At 36.2% G+C, this 15,569-nt stretch overlaps 1 long non-coding RNA gene across 1 annotated transcript; it reads right to left on the bottom strand.

The window, feature by feature from the left end:
• Window positions 1-2,113: 2,113 nt before the first annotated feature.
• Window positions 2,114-4,269, bottom strand: LOC129940145 (uncharacterized). The gene is made up of 7 exons (XR_008780612.1): window positions 4,128-4,269; window positions 3,748-3,918; window positions 3,600-3,687; window positions 3,424-3,536; window positions 3,053-3,090; window positions 2,530-2,671; window positions 2,114-2,411 (listed from the first exon to the last, which is right to left on the bottom strand). It is a non-coding gene; the product is annotated as an uncharacterized LOC129940145 (long non-coding RNA).
• Window positions 4,270-15,569: the final 11,300 nt, after the last annotated feature.

The following is a 15,569-nucleotide window of genomic DNA, read 5'->3' on the forward strand; positions in this document are numbered from 1 at the left end:
ACAAGTATGATTTTGAAAGCATTTTCGATATAGCCAGCCACAAACATAAACAAAACTGTTTTCATTAATGAACTCATCTCCACTTATGTCGTTAGATAACACAATCCGTGAAATGCTATCTGGATCACCATCTTGCTCATAATGCAACCAATCTATATCTCCCCTTAAATTTTTACGCGAACTAAATATTTCATTTAAGCTACTATCCTCTTCTACACTACAATTGCCCCTTCTAACAATTTTAAGGTATTGAATACCGCAAATTTTCTGAAAAGCGCTTTGGAAATCTTGACAACTAGGTCGGGAATTATTTCCGTTAGCGCACCTAATCTTACCGAAAAAATTTTCTAAACAATCCTGATTTAAATGCCGAGTGAGTAAAAACTCAAAACCGGATGAGGTAAGATGTTCCCAAAGTGAGCGAAGGGATTGAATATTAAGAATCCAGCCTTTTATAAAGGAAAACTTATTGGTCACATCTTTGCCGCCTAAATCATTGCTAATTACGCGAATGGATTTAAGAAGTGAATCGGCAAACCTCAGAAATTCTTTTTGATTGTCACTACCTGTGAATCCTGCCTGCTTCTCTTGTTGCGCTGTTTTTACGGAAGAATTAAAGAGGTCAAAAAGATCTCCGAAAAATAAAACAAGGTCTGAAGTGTAAAGCATAGTTTTAGTGACATGACCAAACTTTGAAAGTGTTTTAAATGCAGCATGAACTGTATTGCTAAAAACCTGCGTTGCAAGACGAACTTTCATTTTTTGCAAATTATTTGGCCTTATATGGTCTTGAGTCAACCTGGGACATAATTGGAATTCATTTGCACAGTCGACATCGTACAAATAGATTATATCGTTCCATGATGCTCTCTCCTGTTCTGCAAAAATGATATCATTTTGAAGAAGACAGTTTCGAGCACTCTTTAGTAGATGCGGGACATCATAAAAAAAGAATATCTTGGAACAGTTGACTTCAAAATAAGGCTTTTCGGGGCTGATGTCTAGCACCCTGGCCAAGCCTCTGAAGTTCGACCCCTGGTCGCAAACAAATTGCACGGGACATAAATTATTGTCTTGCAACGCATTGATAGCTTTGAACAGAAGTTTTTTTAAAACGGACGGAGGACAACTATTCCTAACAAAGTAATACGCAAGAGGATGTTTCCATCTTTTTGCTATACCTTGGACCATAATAACTAAAACACTAGTTGCTGGGAAGGCTGAACGCGATTCGTCATCGCCAAAATCTTCTAAACCTACAACTAAATCGCTTTTCCTATTGTAGTCAAAATGAGTTTTTAGGGACATTTCGTCAGCTGAGATGGAACAATATTTGTAAATGTCTGGAAGCTGACTCTCACTCATTTTAAGCACTAAGCTTTTGACATTAAAATCTATATTACCTGGAGTTTTAGGCCAGGTTGAAATAAAATCCCTAAGAGTTGTTTCGGATGGAAGATCCAACAACGGCTTTAAGAACCTATGTGCAACAGGAGAAATAAAAAGAATTGAAAGCGCTAGCATTTTTAACTCTATACTATACCTACGTCCCTGAGGAGGCCTGTCAAAATTCCTTAAACTGTTCTCTACTATTAACCTAACATCCGTTGGCAATTTTTCCAAAGATAACGCGGAAGACTCAACTTTTTTTTTTAATTTTTCAATTTCTAATTTCAAGGACAAAAGCTCACAGTCCTTAGACCGGATATTTTTGTCATGGTCTACTTGCATCTGCCTAATTTTTTGCTTCAGTTTTAAATTTGATTTTCTCAATATTACCTTTTTCGGCGTGTTGTTTCTCAACACAGGGCATGTTTGGGTTGAAAAGTCCTGGGTCCCAAAAGATATGCTATGGTAGCCAATATCTTCCAGGCCATCCTTTTCTTCCGCAACCACATCAGCAGATGAATCTTGGGCAACGAAATCTGGCACAGCCCATAAGGGCAAACGCTTTCTATTTTCAAATGAAAAATGCTTATTGCACACCCTTTGAGATTTCTTCAGCTGTGCCAGATTGAGCCTAACCCTCCATATTTCTCTGCTATTTTTATTCGAGAAAGTTACAAATTAAAATTCTATATTTGCAATAAAAAATGTTATTTATCAATTTATATTGAATAATATCATTTATTTAAACCGGATTTATTGTCTTATTTACTAAAATTATTCTAGTTTAATTATACTAATTAAAATTACTTATCTAATATGTCTTAAAGACTAAGAGATTATTCTTTTTTTATTTATTTCTTATATTAAAATACATTTAAATTGATTAACTTTTTAATTAAAACTAACGCGAGACGATATAGTGAATTAAAATTAAAAAACTTAATGTAAACTATAACTAAGACTTATTTTATTATCCTTTACCGTCTACCAAGTGAAAGAAAACGCTCAGCTTATCACGAAAACTGTATATGCAAACGAAATTCGCAAGGTCGATTTATTAAAAAAAATAAAAAAGATATAAAAAATATGTTTGTTTCTAGCAAATATATTAAGACAATTATATTAAAAATAAATATCTACCTTGCATCATCCTGCGGGCATCTATGAAGAGATGTAAAGTTCTTGCATTTAAGAACACACACTTTCTTTGGCGTAGAACATGCTGCTTGGCTGGCGTCAATAGGGAGTTCATTTTCACAGCTTATGTTCCGCTGTTTCGTCACTAAAACAAAAACAAATAAATTTCATAATTTTTAACTAATATGAAGCTAAATTTTTATTTAAGTAAATTTTGATTTATAAAAAAAACTATGTGTGAATTTTTTTAAGTTTATACAAATTTGTACTATAACATTGAAATGAAGTCGATCGTTATTGGTTCGAGAGATATTTTAGTTTGACTATTTTTTGTTCTAAGTTATTGGTACTATATTGAGAAAACTACCCATTAGATTTTTAAAAGCCCCTTTTGTATGTAGCGATCAATTTCAATTCCACAAATCGAATTCCTTAAGACATTTTAAAGTAAAATTTAAAAACAAAAAGTGTAGACAACAAATAAATTTACTATTAAATACTTTGGTCTTAAGTCATTAATACTTACATATGTCATCAGTTTCCATATCCATGATGTAGAATATTCTAAAAAAGAAATTTTAGTAATTATTTCCACTAGTTTTCTGTTTAGTATTAATCAAAAATAATAACTTACATACATATAGTATGTACATACAAATGCTAATCTCCATAAATATCACATTGTCCCAACAACATTTCAAATCTGTTGTCGAACAATGTACTACCTACTTTTTTCAAAATTATATCTCAAATAGCTTTTTTTCTAAAGTAATGGAACACAAACATTGTCAAATTCTGTTGACTTTCATAATTTTTAGTTTTTATTTGTTATGTGATTTTAAATATAATAAATATAACATATTAGTGTTTTTAATGGAATTTTAATGATGCACATACAAGCTAGCTTGAAATATTTGGTTCCCTTCTTTGTGATGAGCAGTTTCAAAAAATCGTTTGGGAGGGACTCTTGCGTCGAGTACATACTCGTACATACAAAGTAGAAGCTGCAACTAAATACAAAAATTAAGGTTTATTTCCTTTGAATAAAAGTGCTACTGTTTTGAAACAATTACCTCTTGCCGAATTAATTCACATTTCAATTGAATTTTGAATTGATTGAATTCAATTAGAGTATTGATTCTAAATTATGGATCGTCTCACCTGCAAAAAAAAAAAATTTCCAAGTAAATGCAATACTATTTTATTCAAATTTGTACATACCTCATGTTTTTAAACAACTTTTTAATTAAACATGGATGTTTTTCGTCGTGGTCTATTTTTTATACGCGGGAACTTTGCACAAATAGAACATATCATGTTATATGTAGGTACATGGTTATATTATGGGGATATGATATAGGTAGGTATTCCAGTTTAATTCCCGAAATTCAGCTGAAAAATGTTAAAATTTTATGGAGCAAGATTTCATTAGAATGTCCTTAAAATCAAAAGAATTGTTTAGATTTTATTGAAATATCCATGAAATATTATTACACAAACTAGAACTCAAAACTTTTTTCAGGGGAATAGCAAATTGGCCACAATCGAATCATAATTTTTATTTCTATAAAATAGCTAGATATATTTAAAAACCAACTTACCTGTAAATAGAGAAAGAAATACTTCAAGAAGAAAATTAGTATGTATTTATAATTTTTAAATATTGAATTTATTATTTGTATTAATTTATATTTTATTTAAACTTTTCTGGTAGTCTAGACACTTTTTCTTGTTGATCACAATCAAAAAAATTGTTTTTTTTTATTTTTGTAGAATTGTCAAAATACTCACCTCGCTGCTAATCTGTCATAACTTGACATAAATCAAATTGAGAAACGTTCGCATTACAGTTCTAGGGTGCGCTTATACTTTCAGCACGATTTTTTCTGTTTTTAGCGAAATTTTTCATAAAAACAATAGAATTTGTGTGCCAAAAGCTGTCAAATATTATTTTTAGCACAATTTTCACTAAAAAGAAGTTGTAAAATTCATTTTTCTAAAAATATTGCATTCATTTTTCAATTTTTGAATTCAACGAATTTCTTTTTTGAGCGGCTGAGTTCACCTCACATTGTTTTCCCCCTAATTGTGCAAACTTCACCAAAAGCCCATAACAACTACATAGAATCTGAATTTTCCCATAAGAAATGCACGGGAGAACTAACACATGCTTATGCTAACGGGCAAAATTCTCTAAATTTAGTTTGTAGGCCGAAAGAGAGCAAACCCATTAAGTCGGGACTCTATAGTTTGTCCGATAAAAATTGGCAGTACAGGCCTTATGGGAGAGCTTTTTAAAAATCAGTGGCGCGCTATTTTCTACACCATACCCAATTGAAGGAAACTCCTTTAAAAAGTTTAATAAAACACCCATGAATTTTCGATGGCATCCAACGTAGATCCCACAACGACCTACCTGGCACACACTTGAGCATGCACTGATCGTTCTCTGCTGCTTTTCAACCCTCATTAAATCACACACATTCAGAGTTGCCTTTTTCAATTTCTTAACTCACTTCGTATTTTTTTCTTACTTTTTCAATGGGTTTCTGTTGAGGAGCTTTTGCTTTGAGAGCTTTTTTAAAAGTTCTTAACGATGAGTGTTATCGTGTTGTGTTTTGACTTTTGCATTTCTTTTAAAGTTCTGGAAATCAGTTAAAATGCAGTTATAAAAATCAAAGCCATTTTATTTGAGGAAGTATATTATTTGCGTAGATTCTTGTGCCGGGCGGTAGGTTTGTTCATTTTGCGAGTTATTTTTGTGCATTATTGTAATAATTTTGTTGTGCTGTTGTTGTTCTATTGTTGTGTGGTTTGTTTTTTAGTGTTGTGCCTTTGTTGTTTTGTTTGTATATTATCTTTATGATTTTGTGGTGTTGTTTGTATTTTATTGTTGTGTTTTTGTTGTGCAAATTAAAAATGGCTTCAACATCAACAGGCTCAAAGGACTTGAGTGCCGACAAAAAAAAGAAATAGTTGAGGCGACAAAAGCTATTTGTAAGAACCTGCAAAGCAAAACCGAGGCTGTAAAGCAGGTTGTTGCTATTTTTTCTGTATCTGAACGAAAAGTATACAGACTTCTGAAGGAAAACAGCACCAAAGGCCACAACTCACCACCAAAAAAGAAAAAACAATCTGGTCGCAAAATTAAAATTGATGATTTTGATAAATGTGCAATTAGACAAATAGTTCACCAATTTTTTTCAAATAATGAATTACCGACGCTTGACAAAATACTGAATGAGGTAAAACTTAATGTCAACATCAACAAAATCAGCAGGTCTTACTTGCACACGATTTTGACAAAAAATCTTGGCTTTAAGTTTGCCAGTCGCCAGCGAAAAAGTGTATTATTAGAAAGAAATATTTCATTTCATTTATTTCATTTTCATATATAATTATGAACGAAATGAAATTTCAATGTAAAAAAGAAGAATGGTAGCCCTGCAGTTATTTTGTTTAGCTTTTTCAAATTCAAAATGCGCATTACGGCAACCCTGTAAAAGTTTTTTTGAGAAAGGTACTTATGCGTAGGAAAAGAGTGCGAACGAGATGCACATATCCCTATCTTCCCTGTACTGCCAATTTTTATCGGACAGACGATAGATAATATATTTCCTCTATGAGTAGAATAATCAAGCCAAGAAAGCGCCCGCAAGGGAAACCAAAATAGCCTTGTGAGTAAAAAAGATATGTGAATATGAAATTCATTAAAAAGCTCTTCATTTTGACAGTTTCTACATTTTGTCTCTATTCGTTCAAACTTTAAAAGTTTTTGCTCTCGATTTTCCAATTTTTTTTTTTGTTGTATCAGCTAATTACATTTCTTAGGTCATTTTATTAAGGTTATTTGTGGGACATTGGTAGTCCTTAAAGATTTTGTTTTGAAGCTTTCTTAGTGCTTGGAAATGTGATATCAAACAATTTAAGAAAAGCTCTTTAAGCCTTCATAAGTAATAAAATGTTTAAATGCTTCAGACTTAAATATTTTACCGAAGCTTTATTTTTGTATTTGAAAAAGCTTTGTATTCAATCAAAAATTAATAAGAATGAGTTATTTGGTAAAATCAAATATGATGGATATAATTTTATAAATTTGCTTGTGGCTTTTCATTCTTCACCAAAAAACTGAGAATGACTGAAGATGACTGAGGATGACTGAGGATGACTGAGGATGACTGAGGATGACTGAGGATGAATGAGGATGACTGAGGATGACTAAGAATGACTGAGGATGACTGAGGATGACTGAGGATGAATGAGGATGACTGAGGATGACTAAGGATGACTGAGGATGACTGATGATAACTGAGGATGACTGAGGATGACTGAGGATGACTGAGGATGACTGAGGATGACTGAGGATGACTGAGGATGACTGAGGATGACTGAGGAAGACTGAGGATGACTGAGGATGACTAAGGATGACTGAGGGTGACTGAGGATGACTGAGGATGACTGAGGATGACTGAGGATGACTGAGAATGACTGAGGATGACTGAGGATGAATGAGGATGACTGAGGATGACTGAGGATGAATGAGGATGACTGAGGATGACTAAGAATGACTGAGGGTGACTGAGGATGGCTTAGGATGATTGAGGATGACTGAGGATGACTGAGGATGACTGAGGATGAATGAGGATGACTGAGGATGACTAAGAATGACTGAGGGTGACTGAGGATGGCTTAGGATGATTGAGGATGACTGAGGATGACTGAGGATGACTGAGGATGACTGAGGATGACTGAGGATGACTGAGGATGACTGAGGATGACTGAGAATGACTGAGGATGACTGAGGATGAATGAGGATGACTGAGGATGACTGAGGATGACTGAGGATGACTGAGGATGACTGAGGATGACTGAGGATGACTGAGGATGACTGAGGAAGACTGAGGATGACTGAGGATGACTAAGGATGACTGAGGGTGACTGAGGATGACTGAGGATGACTGAGGATGACTGAGGATGACTGAGAATGACTGAGGATGACTGAGGATGAATGAGGATGACTGAGGATGACTGAGAATGAATGAGGATGACTGAGGATGACTAAGGATGACTGAGGATGACTAAGAATGACTGAGGATGGCTTAGGATGATTGAGGATGACTGAGGATGACTGAGGATGACTGAGGATGACTGAGGATGACTGAGGATGACTGAGGATGACTGAGGATGACTGAGAATGACTGAGGATGACTGAGGATGAATGAGGATGACTGAGGATGACTGAGGATGACTGAGGATGACTGAGGATGACTGAGGATGACTGAGGATGACTGAGGATGACTGAGGATGACTGAGGATGACTGAGGAAGACTGAGGATGACTGAGGATGACTAAGGATGACTGAGGGTGACTGAGGATGACTGAGGATGACTGAGGATGACTGAGGATGACTGAGAATGACTGAGGATGACTGAGGATGAATGAGGATGACTGAGGATGACTGAGAATGAATGAGGATGACTTAGGATGACTAAGGATGACTGAGGATGACTGAGGATGACTGAGGATGAATGAGGATGACTAAGGATGACTGAGGATGACTGATGATAACTGAGGATGACTGAGGATGACTGAGGATGACTGAGGATGACTGAGGATGACTGAGGATGACTGAGGATGACTGAGGATGACTGAGGATGACTGAGGATGACTGAGGATGACTGAGGATGACTGAGGATGACTGAGGATGACTGAGGATGACTGAGGATGACTGAGGATGACTGAGGATGACTAAGGATGACTGAGGATGAATGAGGATGACTGAGGATGACTAAGGATGACTGAGGATGACTGATGATAACTGAGGATGACTGAGGATGACTGAGGATGACTGAGGATGACTGAGGATGACTGAGGATGACTGAGGATGACTGAGGATGACTGAGAATGACTGAGGATGACTGAGGATGAATGAGGATGACTGAGGATGACTGAGGATGACTGAGGATGACTGAGGATGACTGAGGATGACTGAGGATGACTGAGGATGACTGAGGAAGACTGAGGATGACTGAGGATGACTAAGGATGACTGAGGGTGACTGAGGATGACTGAGGATGACTGAGGATGACTGAGGATGACTGAGAATGACTGAGGATGACTGAGGATGAATGAGGATGACTGAGGATGACTGAGAATGAATGAGGATGACTGAGGATGACTAAGGATGACTGAGGATGACTAAGAATGACTGAGGATGGCTTAGGATGATTGAGGATGACTGAGGATGACTGAGGATGACTGAGGATGACTGAGGATGACTGAGGATGACTGAGGATGACTGAGGATGACTGAGAATGACTGAGGATGACTGAGGATGAATGAGGATGACTGAGGATGACTGAGGATGACTGAGGATGACTGAGGATGACTGAGGATGACTGAGGATGACTGAGGATGACTGAGGATGACTGAGGATGACTGAGGATGACTGAGGAAGACTGAGGATGACTGAGGATGACTAAGGATGACTGAGGGTGACTGAGGATGACTGAGGATGACTGAGGATGACTGAGGATGACTGAGAATGACTGAGGATGACTGAGGATGAATGAGGATGACTGAGGATGACTGAGAATGAATGAGGATGACTTAGGATGACTAAGGATGACTGAGGATGACTGAGGATGACTGAGGATGAATGAGGATGACTAAGGATGACTGAGGATGACTGATGATAACTGAGGATGACTGAGGATGACTGAGGATGACTGAGGATGACTGAGGATGACTGAGGATGACTGAGGATGACTGAGGATGACTGAGGATGACTGAGGATGACTGAGGATGACTGAGGATGACTGAGGATGACTGAGGATGACTGAGGATGACTGAGGATGACTAAGGATGACTGAGGATGAATGAGGATGACTGAGGATGACTAAGGATGACTGAGGATGACTGATGATAACTGAGGATGACTGAGGATGACTGAGGATGACTGAGGATGACTGAGGATGACTGAGGATGACTGAGGATGACTGAGGATGACTGAGGATGACTGATGATGACTGAGGATGACTGAGGATGACTGAGAATGACTGAGGATGACTGAGAATGACAGAGGGTGACTGAGTATGACTGAGGATGAGGATGAATGAGAATGACTGAGGATGAAAGAGGATGACTGAATATGAATGAGGAAGACTGCGGATGACCAAGGATTGCTTGGAATTATTCAATTCAATTGAGCATGACTAATGGGTATATGTATTCAAGGGTAGTAAGATAGCGAAGTTCTTAATTCTTAATCTATGCAAAAGTTACCCTTTTGAGTTGTAGGAAAACATTAAGTTCAAATAGAAACGTTAAAGATGTAAAGATTGTATAATGAACTGCGTGCATGTAACGTAGATGTTTGAATTCGCACAATTTTATACTTTTTTCTAACGTAGGTATAATTAAATAATCTGAAAATACCTTTGTTCGCATTTCTGACATTTTCGAATAGGTAAGTACTTGTGTTTCATTAAATTAAAATGACTTTGCGTGCTTAAGTCATCATACATGCACTTGGGACTTTTCGTATTTATTATTTTAAACTTAAGTATAATAAAAATGAGTTCTTTTTTTAACAACAATGCACTCTAATATATTGAAGCAATAAAAAAGAACATTCTTTGTTCGACACTACAACACGCACTTATTTTGATGGTCATTATTTCTTGACCACATCAGGAAAATTATCTAACATGCGAGCTTTTATACCTACACATACTTACCTTATAATAAATTTAATGATTTCAATCAACGCATAGAATAAAAAAACCTATTTTTTCTTTTCAAAAACTCTCCTCTAAATTACCAAAGTATTATACCAAGTCCCCTTCCAGTTCTTAATATAAACCTCACATTACTCATAGTCATAACTCCTTTTATAAATTTGCACAATTAGAAATTCAATAAAAATATAAACACAATGCGTGTGTATCCAGCCAAACATATGCACAGAACATGCACAGTGGTTCATTTTGACAGAAAAGTTTTGAAGTTAATTTTTTAGAGTCGGAAATTTCGAGAATTTTGGATACAAATATGTCAATAGGATATACAGAAACATTTTTGAACACATTTTTTACCAAAAAATGAAGACGGTTCGGATACAAATCAACATTTAATTATTAAATACAAAATTCTTTGGAGTGTTTTCAGCGACGTCTAAGAGCAAAACAAAGAATTTGTAGCTAGCAAGTCCTTAAAATTTAGACAAGTACTTATGTATTTTCTGTTAATATTCGGCTTGAAATTATTTTTATACAAGAAATAAAAGCAAATCGCTCCACTGTATCTAGATTTGAATTTACGCGACAATGACAACAATCTATCTAATCATTCTTGCGAATAAAACTATGAGCTGTTAACGTCCTTTTAAACAAAGGACACACCACACATAAAGTAGAGATATACATTTTCCCATTACAGGACCTTATTGCAATTACCATACACCATTCAAGGGGATTAAAAACAAAGGAAGAGAGGAGGGGGGCAATAAGAAATTAACGATATGAGGGAGAGATAAAGTATCTTCGACTCCTCTTTTTCACACAAAAAGGAAATGCTATTACTAAACAATTTCCCAATGGGTCAATGGACTGACTTTAAACACCAAAGTCATTAAGGTATTCATATACGTTGATCTACCTACTTGGTCTACAAAAACAGGGTTAAGTGCAAATCATAAACTAAAAGCTTGCATCAGGAGTTTTTGCTGATGATTTTTTCTATTGGTGTTGTTGTTCATCCTTATTTTCAAGTGCTCGGAAATGTGGTAATGGCAAAGGCCGCGCAGCGGCGCGGCGGAGGCAGCAGCGTTGACGGCCGGCGGTGGCGGCGGCTAGCTTGTTCGTTGTCATTTTTGGTGTCCTTTGTGTTAGACCATCAGAGGGAAGCCTGTTCGAGCGCACAGTTGAAGACAGTCAAGGGCAACACCACATGGCGGACCGACGACCAACGACGTAAAGCAAGCAAACACAACAAAATTAAAGAATCCTTGATGTAGAAATGGGAGAGTTAGAAAAGTTTAAAAAAAAAACAATCCCCGCGTGCTTAAACCCTCACGCTTACCCGCATTCACTATCTGAGTGCATTAATTCATATTTTATTATAATTTATGAATGTGTGTTATCTTTTGCGAACTACTCTCTTTAGCAGTGTTGTTCCTTTTACCATCAGGACCTCGACCTCCACTCATACTCACTCTCACACTCCGCGCGCGTCCTTACTTCTGTCTCCTGGCGTAGGTACTATTTATGCATAGAATCATTCATCCCGCGCCGCCACCGAGTTATAATTTTTGCTCGTTTTGATATTGTTGGTTTAAAGGGGATGGAAGAGGGGGAGGGGGTGAGATATTCCTACAAATTGTTGTTTCTATGTTTGCTATTGCTGATGTTGACTTCAACGCCGAGCTGCTGGCTTGTGTTTTGTATAGAAGAGACGACGTTTTTCTATTTTTGTTGACTGCGGCTTTATGGCAGATTTTATATATGAAGTTAAGAAGCACGGAGCGGGCCACAGTGCGGGGCGGTGTACAATTTGAACTGAATAAATTAAATTATAGTAAGAAAGTCGAGCGAAATGCTATGCATAAATTAATTAGAATGCATATGCAAATGAGTGTGTTGGAGTGTGGTTTGAGTGTGTATAAGTTAGTACTGCTGGTGTTGCTAGTTGCTACTGCTGCTGCTGATGGTGGCCCTTTTTTTTGCGGACTCTTCTGATGGTGCATTTTGTGGTTACAGAACGCCACCACACTACCATGCCACCATCACCATCCCCATTACCATCATCGTCATCGTCCTTGTTCATATCGTCGTCAGCGGCGTTGTTGTTGTAACTGTTGTCGTCAAGTGCGATCTGCAAATGCGTTGGCAAAAGCCAGATAAAAACTATATATTCCATATGCAGAGGTGGTGTGTATGGGAGTAAAAAAGGATGAGAAATGTCTCAAAACAATTAAATGCAAACATAATTTGTTTAGAAATTATGGTGAAGAAGAATGTAATAAGTATGTAAGAAGAATGTGCGGATTTGCAGGATTGAAATAAATTGAGTTACTTTTTTAATAAAGGGGGAAATTCGTAAGGACGCATAATTAAGAAAAGGTCATAAGTATATTCTACATCGATTGAAGGAATATATTTAAACCATTTTACATCTCTGCTGTGTAAGTTATTCCTTACAAGCATCATTGCTTATAAAATTCTCACGTTGGGCGCCATTATTTAAAAAAAAAACGCGCAACGTTATTACTACTATTATTATGTAAAAATACAGTGAGAGGACTAGAAAAGTGAAAGCAGTAAGGTAAGGAGATGTCGGTGCATATTGGTTTTGAATTCCTGCATATTTCAAATGACTGGGAAAGGCAGAGTGTGCTAAGGAATTCCACATTTCGGCTAGTACGGCTAAACAACGAATCTCTTTACTGGACAGTATGCTCGAAGTTGGGCTCGAGGGTATATTGATGAGCATTCCCAGAAGCGCGAGTATTACGGTTGAACGATTATAGAGAAGCCATGCAGCTGGCTATTTCTCTAGTGCATAAACCGTTAAAACAAAGGTTAAAAAAAGGTGAGACACGACACAGCAATGTGGAAGTGACGTAAATGGTCCTATGACAGTCGCTTCTGCTCCCTTGTAGCATACACACGTGTTTTTCCGTAGAAGATTAGTAATTGTTTTTCTACTTTAATTGTGTTAAATCGCCTTAAAATAAAGTGTAATCGCGATCTTTTTCCTAACGATGTTGACTCTGATGAGTCAGACATTAATTTTATTGAGAGCAAAAAATCTCACATCCATGTCAAAGTCCAAAAAACAGTCTTCATCTAGCAGCAACTGCGCTGACAACAGTAAACTTGGTGGAGAAAATCCCTTCTTACCCCTTCAAGCTCTAATTGATGCTGATTAAAAAAGTCAAGCTGATGATGGCATGATCGAGCATGCTGAGGATGCTACTAAAAAAACATCAAACCCTAAACCCCTTCAATGTGCACTTCTAAGAAAATTAACAAATGTGCAAATTGTGGAGGTGATTACCAAATAACGGACCCACTGTGCCCTAGTCGACGAAGCTATGTGGAGTTTCGACAAAAAACGACAACTAAAACCCCTTTGATGAAAATAACCAATCAAGATTTTGTCAGAAGTGTTGCAGATTTTCCACCGTTGCGTAAGATTAATCTTGTAAACCATAAACACCAACAAGTACTTCTAGAAATGTTAATATAAATACTAACAATGTATAGATAGTACATCTAATATTCTTTAAGTGAAATTCAAATGCCTACTAACGATTTAGTCTCTAAATTAAGATTATGTAAAGATAAATTTGAACAGTTCAATGTTGTTAGTGAACTTGCCTTAAAATACTTAAACTATGGATCAAAGTAATGTAAAATTAATAACTTGGAATGCTATTGGTGTAAGGAAAAAAGCTAGGAATTTTTTTCTTTCATGATCCGAAATAAAATAGATATCGCTCTGGTTACTGAAACCTGGCTGAAACATAACCATTCTTTTTCTCATCCTATATATCTATGCTATCGGCTAGATAGGCAAAGTGAAAGAGGTGGCGGAGTAGCAATTGTTGTAAGAAAAGAAATTAAATTGAAGTTTTTACCTTCAACGGAAACAAAAGTTATTGAAGCGTTAGGGGTTGAAGTTTTCACCGGTAATAATCAACCATTTAAGATTGTATGTGCTTATTTTCCAGGTCGTGCCTCTGGTAATCGGACAAAATATCATCTAAGAAATGATTTTATTAAATTATCTGGTCCATTCATTGTGGGTGGTGACTTAATTGTCGTCACCAGTCTTGGGGTTGCCTCCGCGCAAATATATGGGGAAATATTTGACATGATTTACATTCAAACTATCCCTTTTCATTGTCGTATCCTTCTGATCCTACTTATCTCCCTAAAAAGGAAAGGACCAATCCTTATGTTCGTGATTTCTTTTTAACAAACTATTAAAATTTTATATCCCAACCTTAAGTTATAAATGATTTGTCGTCTGATCATCTGCCAGTAACTCTCGATCTTCTTACTAATGCAATTTTAAAAGAAAATATTGTATACAACTATAAAACTATGAATAAAAAGACTTTTAAAATAAAATTAAATACCTTAGCTGGTCCAACATTTTCAGAAATACAACTAACTTCCGATATTGATTCTATGATCTCTATTTTTACAAATGTTATCAAAGAAAGCGTTGAAGTCTTCCCTCTGTCACAGTTAAATCCAAACTACCAACATATATTCATGATACTATTTCGAAGCGGAACAAAGCCCGTAGAAACTGGTTGCGCTATAGGTTGCCAAGCTTATAGATTTCTTCATTGAAAAACATAGGAACTGAAAATGGAGCAAACTGCTTCAAGTTATGGACAAATGTTCTAAAAACAAAAATAAGCGAACACCCATTCCGGTTATCAAAGAAAATGATGTTAAAAACATAACATGTAGTCAAAAGGCAGAAGTTTCTTCTAGTCTATTTGCTTCCAATTTAAGAATTTCTTCAAACCTTAGTAACCCAGTCACATCTAATTTAGTTGAAGCTTCAGTAAATCTTCTTAATTCGCCTGTTGAAGATTTTCCTTCTTATTGGTTTGTTCAAGCTTAGGAAATTAAAAGCATAATAAAATTATCTCGTGTCCGAAAGACTCCTGGACCTGATGGCATTTCAAACTTATGTCTAGCCAACCTTCCTCTAGCAGATCTTAATTATCTAAGTCAAATAATCAACTCCTGCCTAAAGTTGCAATACTTTCCCCAAGCTTGGAAAGTTGTAAAATTAATCCCAATCCTGAAGCCTCGTAAGCCTCCTGATGATCCCTCTAGCTACCGTCCTATAAGCCTTTTGAGTAACCTTGCAAAGATTTTTGAAAAAGTTATCAAAAGAAAATTAACAAATTTCATTAATGAAAATTCATTGCTACCAAACCAACAATTTGGTCTTAGATTTGGGCATAATACCTGTCATCCATCTTAAGAATCACTAGACATATTATAAAATCAAAC

The sequence above is a fragment of the Eupeodes corollae genome, chromosome 1, assembly GCF_945859685.1.
Source record: "Eupeodes corollae chromosome 1, idEupCoro1.1, whole genome shotgun sequence".
NCBI classification, from domain to species: domain Eukaryota; kingdom Metazoa; phylum Arthropoda; class Insecta; order Diptera; family Syrphidae; genus Eupeodes; species Eupeodes corollae.